The sequence below is a fragment of the Apium graveolens genome, chromosome 1, assembly GCF_009905375.1.
Source record: "Apium graveolens cultivar Ventura chromosome 1, ASM990537v1, whole genome shotgun sequence".
NCBI lineage: Eukaryota > Viridiplantae > Streptophyta > Magnoliopsida > Apiales > Apiaceae > Apium > Apium graveolens.
The window spans coordinates 41,387,451-41,398,368 of record NC_133647.1 but is presented as its reverse complement, the minus strand read 5'-3'; the positions used below and the strand labels follow the sequence as shown (position 1 = coordinate 41,398,368).

The 10,918-nt window shown below is 35.7% G+C and overlaps 1 non-coding gene across 1 annotated transcript; it reads right to left on the bottom strand.

Annotated features, from left to right (window-relative positions):
• Nucleotides 1-7,837: 7,837 nt before the first annotated feature.
• LOC141680704 (small nucleolar RNA R71) lies at nt 7,838-7,944 on the bottom strand. Its single transcript, XR_012558395.1, has one exon. It is a non-coding gene; the product is annotated as a small nucleolar RNA R71 (small nucleolar RNA).
• Nucleotides 7,945-10,918: the final 2,974 nt, after the last annotated feature.

Sequence of the window (10,918 nt, the reverse complement as noted above, 5' to 3'; positions counted from 1 at the left end):
TCTTCTATTTCAGGAGGAGAGAAATCCTCAGGATCTTTCACATAAGTTCTAGCTTTGGTGATCACCACATCATTTTCTATTACCTCTGGTTCAATAACCATTGGAATTTTTGGACCCTTCTTTAACACTTGCAGATATTTGGGATTAGCAACTTGTAAAAACAATAGCATCTTCTTCTTCCACATAACATTATTTTCTTTATCGAATAGTGGAATTTTAACGGTTCCAACTTTTTGTGTAGTCATTATGAATTTTTTGAGTGAATAAAAAATTCAAGGAGTGAAAGAAACACACAAGTCTAGGATCTTGATTTGTACGTTAATCAGAAGGCTCTGATACCAATTGTTAGGTCCCAATTTGTTTGTAGAAGGGGGGTTGAATGCAAACAATACCGTTTAATCAAATAAAATGCGGAATAAAAAGGTGAAACAAAATTCAAGTTAAATAAAACTTTTATTAAACTTGAAAGGTGTTACAACAACGGTATCTGTTACAAGAGATTAATCTCAAATCAATTATTACAAATCTAGAATAAATTCGACATGAACTTTTTCTATTTTTGCAATGAAAAGATCAAATGCTAAATGCGATTTGAGATTAAGTTCTAGGGATTTTAATCCGCTAGATTGTTACACAAGAACAAGATAAATAATTCTAGTGGTTTGGACTTAACTTTACAATCTAGAATTTTGATCTTGAATAAAGCAGATGAAAAATGAAATAATTTGCTTTTGTTTCTGCAGTGTTCTTGACTTGTGTGTTCTGTTGAATAATTGCATGAATGTCTTCTGCTGTGTTTTGTTGTTTAAGTAAACAAAACAATTCAGTTGAATCAGCAAGACTTTCGGCAAGACAAAAATGAACTGGCATGACAATCCATTTGAACTGGTAGGACTTTCGGTGAGACTATCCTTTTGAACTAGCAAGACAATCCCAATAGCTAGCAAGACAATTAGAATGAACTAGCAAGACTTTCGGTATGACTATCAATTGTCATACCGATTGTCATAGTAGTTCAAATCATATTGTCTTACTGAATTATTAATAGATTTTAATCTAATAACAATTCTGAAAATCCTTAATATTAATTCTGAATTAATTAATCAATTAATTCAATTAATCAATAAATTAATCTTTGCAGATATAATTTCTTTTCTTAATTAAATTATTTGACTTAATTAATTAATAGAGAATTAATACTAATCTTGAGCAGCAACCATTCTTCTGAAAATCTTCTGAAAATTACTGTCAATTATGAATCAATTCCACCACTTCAATGTTGACACTCGATATACTGTCTGGTTCATGAGTGACTAACTTTCGTAACGTTTCTTCAAGCCTTGACCTTGATAGTCTTGATTTTCTTCAGACTAAATCCTTGTAATTAATTGATACCTTGACGAGATCTCTGTCACTTGATTAAATCCACAATCTTGATTTATATCACTGAGGCTTGATCAATTTCTTGAGCTTCTTCCACTGAATTAAGTCTTCAAGTCTGTAGATGAATAATGTTTCTTAACCCTTTGACAGATGTTAATTTGTGAGATCTCTCTGACGATAGATCCACTATTTACTTATTACATTCTTATTTGAGTTGAGTTAAATTCTCGAATAAACAAATAGGCTATGACATATGTCTTTCAGTGCTGTTAACGCGCGAAAAACAAGATCCAACGGCCTTTGCAGTTTGTCTGTGGTGACAGGCTTGTTTCTCTTCTATGGCGATAGAAACACATAGCACATGCATGTATTTTTTTTTGATTGAATAAAAAAGAAGAAGCGTACCATGCATGCATAGGAGATTTCGCAGACAAAAGAAAGGGACGCCAGAGGGATGTCTGAGCTGCACGCGCGACGGAGGGAAGGTGAGCTGTGCGTCTCGGCGCCACGCGCGCATCCTTGCACCTCAGATTAACAAAAACAACCCCTGCCAATTCTGTTTCTTTCCTTTACATTTGTATATATATATTTCTTTTGTTTTCAACCACACGGGCCCCGCCATGTGGGAGCTTTGCAATCATGGTTTCTATTTGATTGACACAAATGAACAATACACCTGATTCATTTGAAGCTGCCAGTGACCTTAATAATTCCAATTGTTTCTTTTTCTTTATTTCTTGTTTTTCCATTGAATGACCAACCCGTGCTTTTTTTCCTTTTGTTTTTAATGTCTTGATTTGTTTTGTACATGAATTGCAGTCAAAGTCCGAGAAGACAAATTAATAGTTCAGAAAGATAAAATAAAATACAAGTTTGATTTTAGAATAAATAAGTAAATAAAATCTTGATTTTATTTATTTACTTATTCAAACTTCAAACATTTATTTTATTTTATCTAAAATTAAATGTTAATATTAAATTAAATAAATAAATGATATAAGTTTCATTTATTCATTTAATAAAAATCAATTATTTAATTTATTTATTTTAAGATCAATTGTGATATATAATTAAATAAATAAATGAGATAATTTCCATTTATTCATTCAATAAAAATCAGCCATTGACATAAAATAAATCCTGTAAATCTTCGGACCATACTCCTCTATTAAGTCTTCTACCAAATATAACCAACTTCACTAGGAATCCTTGAGGTCTTCACACTTATTCTGACAATTGCTTCGAATGACTCCAACCTTATTACTCCGATGACTGAACATATTAATGAACTTCATCTGGATTGTTATTGATGTCTTCTTCACTGCAGCTAAGAAAACCTTTTGTGCATATACCCAATATCTAATTTGTACTGATCCTAGTGGAACTTAGATTATTTCAAAGTCCTTGTTCTATGTTGAGTTATCCAAACCAGTATTGTTGAGATAAACATACAGCTTCAATCTTGCTCAACAATCTCCCCCTATTTGACTGTTACACCTGACAGTCAAATAATAATGGAGAAGTAACAGTTTGGAGGATAACTCAACTAACCTTATCCAAAAATCTTCAATCAGCTTTTAACTTTCAATCCTGGACTTGGAAATAATACTATCTTATATCTATCACATCTTCTATAAGCATTCAACTTCAGCAGAGAACAGATTATTTTATCCCTTATGTAAAGTTGCAGATATATACGTCTTCCAAACACTGTCTTCAAATCTTCAGATCTTCCCATAAAGCACATAGACAACATTTTGGAATCCAGAACCAAGGCCCAATAATCTCTCCCCCGAAGATGAAGAATCCCTTCCTTAGTACAATAAAATTAGAAATCCCTCTTCTTAGTTACAGATAGACTATCAGTCCATAATCTCTTTATAATCTCTCCCCTTAGTTGAGTAATCCTTCAAAATGTATTCAGAGTAAAATCTTAGGATCAACCAACCAAGTGAAGAGACTATTTGGTAACCATTCCTCACAGTGCAAGTGTGTGATTTATGTTTAGTGATCTCACATTGTGTTTCACTCCACTCTACATCAAGTGTTTGTCACTCAGTCTCACAATGTGTCACTCACTCAAAGCTCCAAACATCCAAGTGTACCTGCGAGAAAATCATTTTCATAGAAATGTTGCCTTCCACCGTCAAGGATAGAAACTCTCAGTCAAGAGATTCAGAAATGTTCCTTCTGAGAGGGGAAATTAGGATTCTTTTAAGTGGCAGAATTCCTGATATCCCTCAACTTCCATGAAGAAGTATACCTTATAAACTCGTCAGTTGATATCTGAGTCCTCATTTACAAGTTACTATTTTGATTTTACAATTTACTATTTTGACTAAATCAAAATCGTATCCAGATTTAAATTCTAAGAAGATAACCAATGATCAACGGTATGCCATTAGGGATCAAAGATTTCTTCTAAAGTCTATGAGGACTTATCAAAGTAACCAACCAAGATCATATGTTCTTATTCAAAATCAGAGATAAAGATTAGAACATGATCCATGATTTTAACCTATTGCCATTGTCCTTGATATGGTTTGAAAATGATTATTGCGTCAGTACCTTCCTTGTGTGTGTGAATCTCACATGTGCATTGGAAACATTTTAACCAAGGGGTAGTGACTCTTATACAGATACCCTAGATGACAGGCGAATTTTCAATAGATAACATTCTGTTGGGAGAATGCACCTAGTAACTATTTATATGCCTTTTTCAGCTCTATATCCTTTTGAGAGAATACAGATGGGCTTACAGATGTCTCAGGTTATACATATTCCACTTCTTTGTGAGAGACAGAGCTGTAGGGTTGACCTTTCCTTCCTTATATGGTGCTTCTTGGCACTATCTCCCTCATTCTCAACACAACTCCAAAACCAAATGGTAATTTTGTCTGATCAACGAGTTGATATCTCAAGAAAATTAAGTGAATCAGAGCAAAATCCGGGGGATGTATCAGAGTAAGGTAATGGGATACTGTTTGAGAGGTGTTTGGTTCTAATGACTTGGGTTAGAACCTATAAGGTTGATAGGCTCTCAGTCGATTCCTAAAACCACTTAGGGTGTTGAAGATCACAAACATCCGAAGTATAATATCAGAGAATTTGATGATCAAGAACAGAGTGATTTCGGAACCAGAAATCACTCTAAGTTATTCGGAACAGAGTGTCTCAAATGATCATGCTTTGTGATTCTTTTGACAATGCTACTCAAACAAATCTCATCAACTCAAAATAATTCTAAGTTAGTCCAACACAGATCAATACTATAGAGGAAAGAGATGAATATTATTTTAAGCTTATAAGACTTGTATAAGGTAATCAGAGTATAAGAAATATATCAGGATCAAATATCTAGAACAAAACATAATCATAGCAAGATCATCAGAGTTACACACAGAGTCAACATATAAGTCTTAAAATCAATCATATTACAACTTATTACTAGTTATGATGCATATTTATTCTAGCACAAAACATACAGAGTTATTCTAGCATGAACATAGAATCAGAGTGACCAAGGAGTCTGTTATTAGAGTTGCCTAGGGTCTGAGACTCCAAAAATCATACAGAATTACTCAGAAAACATGATACAATCACACAGAATATGATCAGAGATGTGTGTGGGTGCTAAAATAATTATCAATATCAAAAGTGTTTGCATCTGATAAAATATATAGCATGTAAATATTCAAACAACTCATATATTACATCAAAAATTCTAACTTACTTACCACTATCATATAACATGGAAAGCATGGTAATCAGTTAGCTTCAAAACAAGTTTACAAACATGGGTATATATATAATGAATAGATATATAAACTTACTTTCCCCTCATAGAATCATCATCGGGGTAGTAAAGTTTACCGCACCAAATTACATTTGTTGATTTCCAATTAATTGGACAAATTCAACATGCCAAGTTCACTAACCAACTTATTGAAGGTAACTTCATCAAGTGCTTTCGTGAAAATGTCTACAATTTGGTCCGTTGTGGGAATATAATGAAGTTCCACAATTTCATTCGTTATATGCTCTCGAATGAAATGATACCTTATATCAATATGTTTGGTCCTTGAATGCTGAACAGGGTTATTTGAGATTGCTATGGCACTTGTATTATCATAGTAGATAGGAATATTCTTCAAATCAAGTCCATAGTCTCGGAGTTGGTTTCTCATCCAAAGAAGTTGAGAACAGCAGCTATCAGCAGCAATGTATTCAACTTCAACAGTAGATGTAGAAACTGAATGTTGCTTCTTACTAAACCAAGAAACCAATCTTCTCCCAAGAAACTGACAACTTCCTAAAGTACTCTTCCGATCAATCTTACAACTAGCGTAGTCAGAATCTGTATAGCCGATGAGATCAAAGCCTGTATCTTTAGGATACCGGATATATAGATTAGGTGTACCCATCAGATATCTGACAATTCTTTTAACGGCTATCATATTGATAAGTGGATTTTATATCCATTTGGAACGCTTTATTACAAGCTTAAATTGGTGTTTTGGACTCAAGTTGTTGGTATTTTGATGTGTTTTTATGTTATTACATTTCAGGTATCAGTTAAATGAAGAAAGGAGCTTTTAAAGGAAATATTATGAAAAGTGATCAGATTTGGAAGCCAAGGTCATTGTCAAGTTATATAGAATCTCGTTAGCTTCGCGTGGGCAGTTGAATCGCCTAATTCTAACAAGTAGAACTCAAGTTATGGCCAAAATAAGATTCATCAAAATTTTCTAGAAGCCGCCCACGCGGCCGCGTCAGAAGTGCACGCGACCGCATGCCGATACGCGACCGCGTCAGACCCGCACGCGACCGCATGCTGATGCGCGGCTGATTTCGCTGAAAAAACCTTTTTTGAGTGGAATTTGATAATTTTAAGGGTACAAGTCCACTAAGGGCTGATATATACTTAAAAAAAGGGTTTTCATCATCCGGGAAGATTGGGAGATCAAAGAGAAGACCTAGAAGCACAAAACAACTCTGAAAAAAAAAATCTTATTTTTTACTTGTGATTCTTTGAAAATAGTTGTAACTTTGGATGCTCGTTTTCATTCTTGTTGAACCTAGACCTTTTTTTATTCATACTTTGATTATTATTCAGTTTATTAAGACCTTGTTTTATACCATGCTTTCATTGGAACCCATGATGACGATGAGTTCAATTATGGGCTAATCGTTATCATGGGATTCTAGCGGATTTACTTATGGATTTCAATAATTAATTTATTTCAATATTTTGGTGTGTGGTGATTGATTGATATTCTAGTATTGGTTGTGCTTATTCGTCTTATGTGCGTAGCTAACATATAAGATAGCGTATTAATTTCTATTGAAGCGACAGTGAATATAGAGGTTTAGAACTTGCCACGCTAGCATAGGTTCATGTATTTGTTATGCATGATTCGTAGGTAATTTTAACCATCTTACTTGCCCTATGTAATCACATTAGATAACTTGCGCATTACATCGTTATGTTTTTAATTCTTGTAGACCTATAATGACTAAGCATAATTGGTGTCTATTCAACTTCTATCTCTTTTGTGGATGCTTGGTAGTAGGGTATTCATACAATGAAAGTTGGCGTTTACTAGTTTCGTGTTATCTGATTAGTGTCATCACCATTACATGCCAAGGTTAAGAATAATAAGGCTATTGAATGAAGTACTTAATGAAGTTAGAATCCAATGTTTGTCATATATATTAATTCAGCCATTCTTATTCTCTTAGTTATAATTGTTAGTTTAATCTCTTAGGTTAATCAAAATCCAATTTATTATTTGTCTTAGCATTGAGCGATAACCATACATTGTTGCATAGGTAAATAAATTGAACTTAACCTAAACCAGTCTCTGTGGGAACGAATCTGATTTATATCTTATACTACTTGCGAACGCGTATACTTGCGTGAATATTAGCGCGTGTTCTCGCCCTAACAAGTTTTTGGCACCGCTGCTGGGGACTCGGTGTTAATTTTTAGTTTATGTGCTTGTCATCAGTGGTCGTTAAAGTTCACTGACTCGGATTCTTTTACTTTCATGGTTTATTTGTTTGTGTTTCAGGTACTCATTACAATGGGAGATCCAACAGCACGAACGAAAGCCTTGATGGATTTTTCTCAACTCTAGATCAATGACATTTAATCTAGCATTGTCCGGCCCGCTATCACAGCTAATACCTTTGAGATCAAGCCTGGCATAATTCAATGGGTGCAGAATTCAATCCAGTTTGTGGGTTCTTTAACTGAAGATCCCAATATGCATATTAGGGATTTCATTGAGATCTGCGATCCGAAGATGCTGTGAAGTTGAGACTGTTCCCATTCTCTCTGAGGGACAAGGCTAAGAGCTGGTTACACTCTCTACCAGCTGGTTCGATTACTACTTGGGAAGATCTTGCTCAGAAGTTTCTTACTAAATTCTTCCCTATGGCGAAGACATCTGCACTCAGGAATGCTATTACTCAATTTGTGCAGCAAACGGGAGAATCTTTATGTGAAGCTTGGGAGCGCTACAAGGAGATGCTTATGAAGTGTCCTCATCATGGAATACCTGATTGGATGATCATCAATTGTTTTTATAATGTGTTGGAGCACAGTCCAGACCCATGCTCGATGTAGCATCAGGCAGAGCATTATGGGCAACGAGCTATGAGGAAGCTTATGATCTAATTGAACTAATGACTGCTAATAAATATCAGTATCCAACCCAGAGATGTCCACAGGGCAAGGTAGCAGTAGTTCTTGAAGTGGATACAGCTATGGCTATCACTGCTCAACTAAAGGTGTTGTCTATGAAGATCGATTCTCTGGCTAACTATGGTGTTAAGCAGATACTTAGTGTTTGTGAGCCGTGTGCAGGTCTGCATGTGACGGAGCAATGCGCTATATCTATTGACTCAGCTGAGTTTGTGAGCAACTTTCAGAGATCGCAACAACCAATTCCAGACACTTATCATCCTGACAACTGGAATCATCCTAACTTCAGCTGGAACGATAATCAGAATATGATGCAACAGCCATTCCAGCAGTTTGGAAATAAGCTATTAAACCCTCCTGGTTTTCAACAACAAATTACACCAAAACAACAAACTCATGGTGCATGTCTATCTTCGAATGAAAAATCTGAATTGGAGGAGTTGTGGCTTATGTGCAAAAACCAGGCTCTTATATGCCAAAACGAGACTGTTTTTATCAAGAATCTGGAGAACCAAATAGGGCAAATTGCTAATGCCTTATTGAATCCACAACCAGGAACGCTTCCTAGTGATATAGAAACAAATCCAGGCAAGAGGGAAGTTGAAGAGCATGTGAATGCCATCACCTTGAGGTCTGGAAAGGTCGCAAGCCCCCAAATTCAGCAAGATGAAGAGCCTCAAAAATCTCAAGTTCTAGAATCTGAAGTTTTGGCTGAAAAAGATGTGCAGAAGGAAGCAGAAGTGGAATCAAGGAAGAAAACTGTGGAACACACTCCTCCTGAGGGTAATATAGGGAAGAAACAGGTCTATCCTCTACCTCCTTTTCCTAAAAGGCTGCAAAAGCAGAAGTTGGATAAGCAATTTGCTAAGTTTCTCGAGGTGTTCAAGAAACTTCATATCAACATACCTTTCGCCGAAGCTCTTAAACAGATGCCTAGCTATGCGAGGTTTATGAAAGGTATTCTCTCTCGGAAAGTGAAGCTCAATGACTTAGAGACCGTTGCTCTAATGGAGGAATGCAGTGTTGTGCTGCAACAGAAATTGCCTCCGAAGCTTAAAGATCCTGGAAGCTTCACTATTCCTTGCACCGTCGGAAACTTGTTGTTAGACAAGTGTTTATGTGATTTAGGAGCTAGCATCAATCTGATGCCCTTATCTATCTTCAAGAAGCTTGGTCTTTCTGATCCGAAACCAACATACGTGTCATTGCAACTAGCTGACCGTTCCATCGCTTATCCATGAGGTATAGTGGAGGATGTTTTGGTCAAGGTGGATAAACTCATCTTCCCTACTAACTTTGTAATTCTTGATTTCGAGGAAGATAAGAAGATTCCCATTATCTTGGGAAGATCATTCTTGGCTACAGGACGAACTATGATCGATGTGCAAAAAGGAGAGCTTTTAATGAAGGTTTACGATCAAAAGGTCAATTTTAATGTGTTCAAGGAAATAAAGTTACCCACGGCTAAATAGGAGTGCTTTAAATTAGAGTGGGTTGCCTCTGTAGTAAATTCAGAGCCTGAGCAATTTCCAAAGTCAGATGCCTTAGAAAGATCCTTAATAGGGGAATCCGTTATTGAAGTTAAATAAGGAGCAGAGCAATTACAGGATTTGAATGCACCTCCGTGGATGAGGACGTTGGATATGCCATTCGATTCTCTTGGGTTAGCAGAGCTGAAAATTTCTCAGGAGTGTTTTGAACCATTTATTCAAGAAGCTCCCACACTTGAGCTCAACCGAATGTCAGATCACTTGAGTTATTCATTCTTAGGTGCACCCCATGATAAGGGGTTGGGATATATTTTTTATGATGTAGAGAGTGGCTGGACGGATATTCCTGTGCCTACAGAGGGTTCTTCTCATGTGTAACAGGTAGTTGATAGGACTGGTATTGGTGATGCACAGTATAGAAGATTGACTAGGCGTATGGAGGCCATGCATGTCATCCACCGATATTTTGCTGAAGATTTGACACACACTTTCAGTACTGTTGTTCGAGATACTGGTGGCGAGGTTGATTGGCCACCTGATCCTCCACCCGACGAGGGTGACTCTCCCGCTAATTAGGTATGCCTGAAATCCTTATTATTACCTTCAATGAGGACATTGAAAATTTTAAGTTTGGGGGTGATAATGTAAAGATTAGTAGTGTGTGTGTCCATATAGATTTATATAGATTCATATTGCATGTTTAGTTGTAGTTCATTCATATTTTTGCATGATTTTTCATTTAGGACATATTTGTTTATTTTTATGTGATTTCATATAGTTACATTTGCATGCATATTTAGAATGATCCCTTAAGATGAACTATGATATTTGATAAGTTGATGTTGATTTGAGTGTGGTGATGATGAATGGAGGGATGTTTAAGTCCTAATGAATTGATTTGCATGCCATAAACAAATATTTTCACAAAGTCTTATAGGGTTGCTTTTGATCTAGATCATGATCATACTTGTTTGTTGTTGAGATTTAATCACTTGGTTATATTTAGAATTTGTGATATTCTCGTAATGACGTAAAAACACTGATTTTTTTTATCTGGAGAAAAACTTGGATTTCATTGCTAGTTGTTGTAAGGCTAGGCGTCAAATGTCTAGTAACCGACTCATATTTTTATGAGTAGTCTAGGGTTGGATGAGATGGAGCGAAACGCACTCAATCATAAATTATTAAAAAAAAGAAAAAAGAAAAAAGAGAAAAAAAGAGAAAAAAAAGTATGTGTTTATGCATGATTGATCAAGAGTGAGCTCTTTAATACTCGAGTTATTAAGTTCTAGGGGACTTTGTGCCTAGTGACCTAAGGCTTTTATAGTCTGGGATC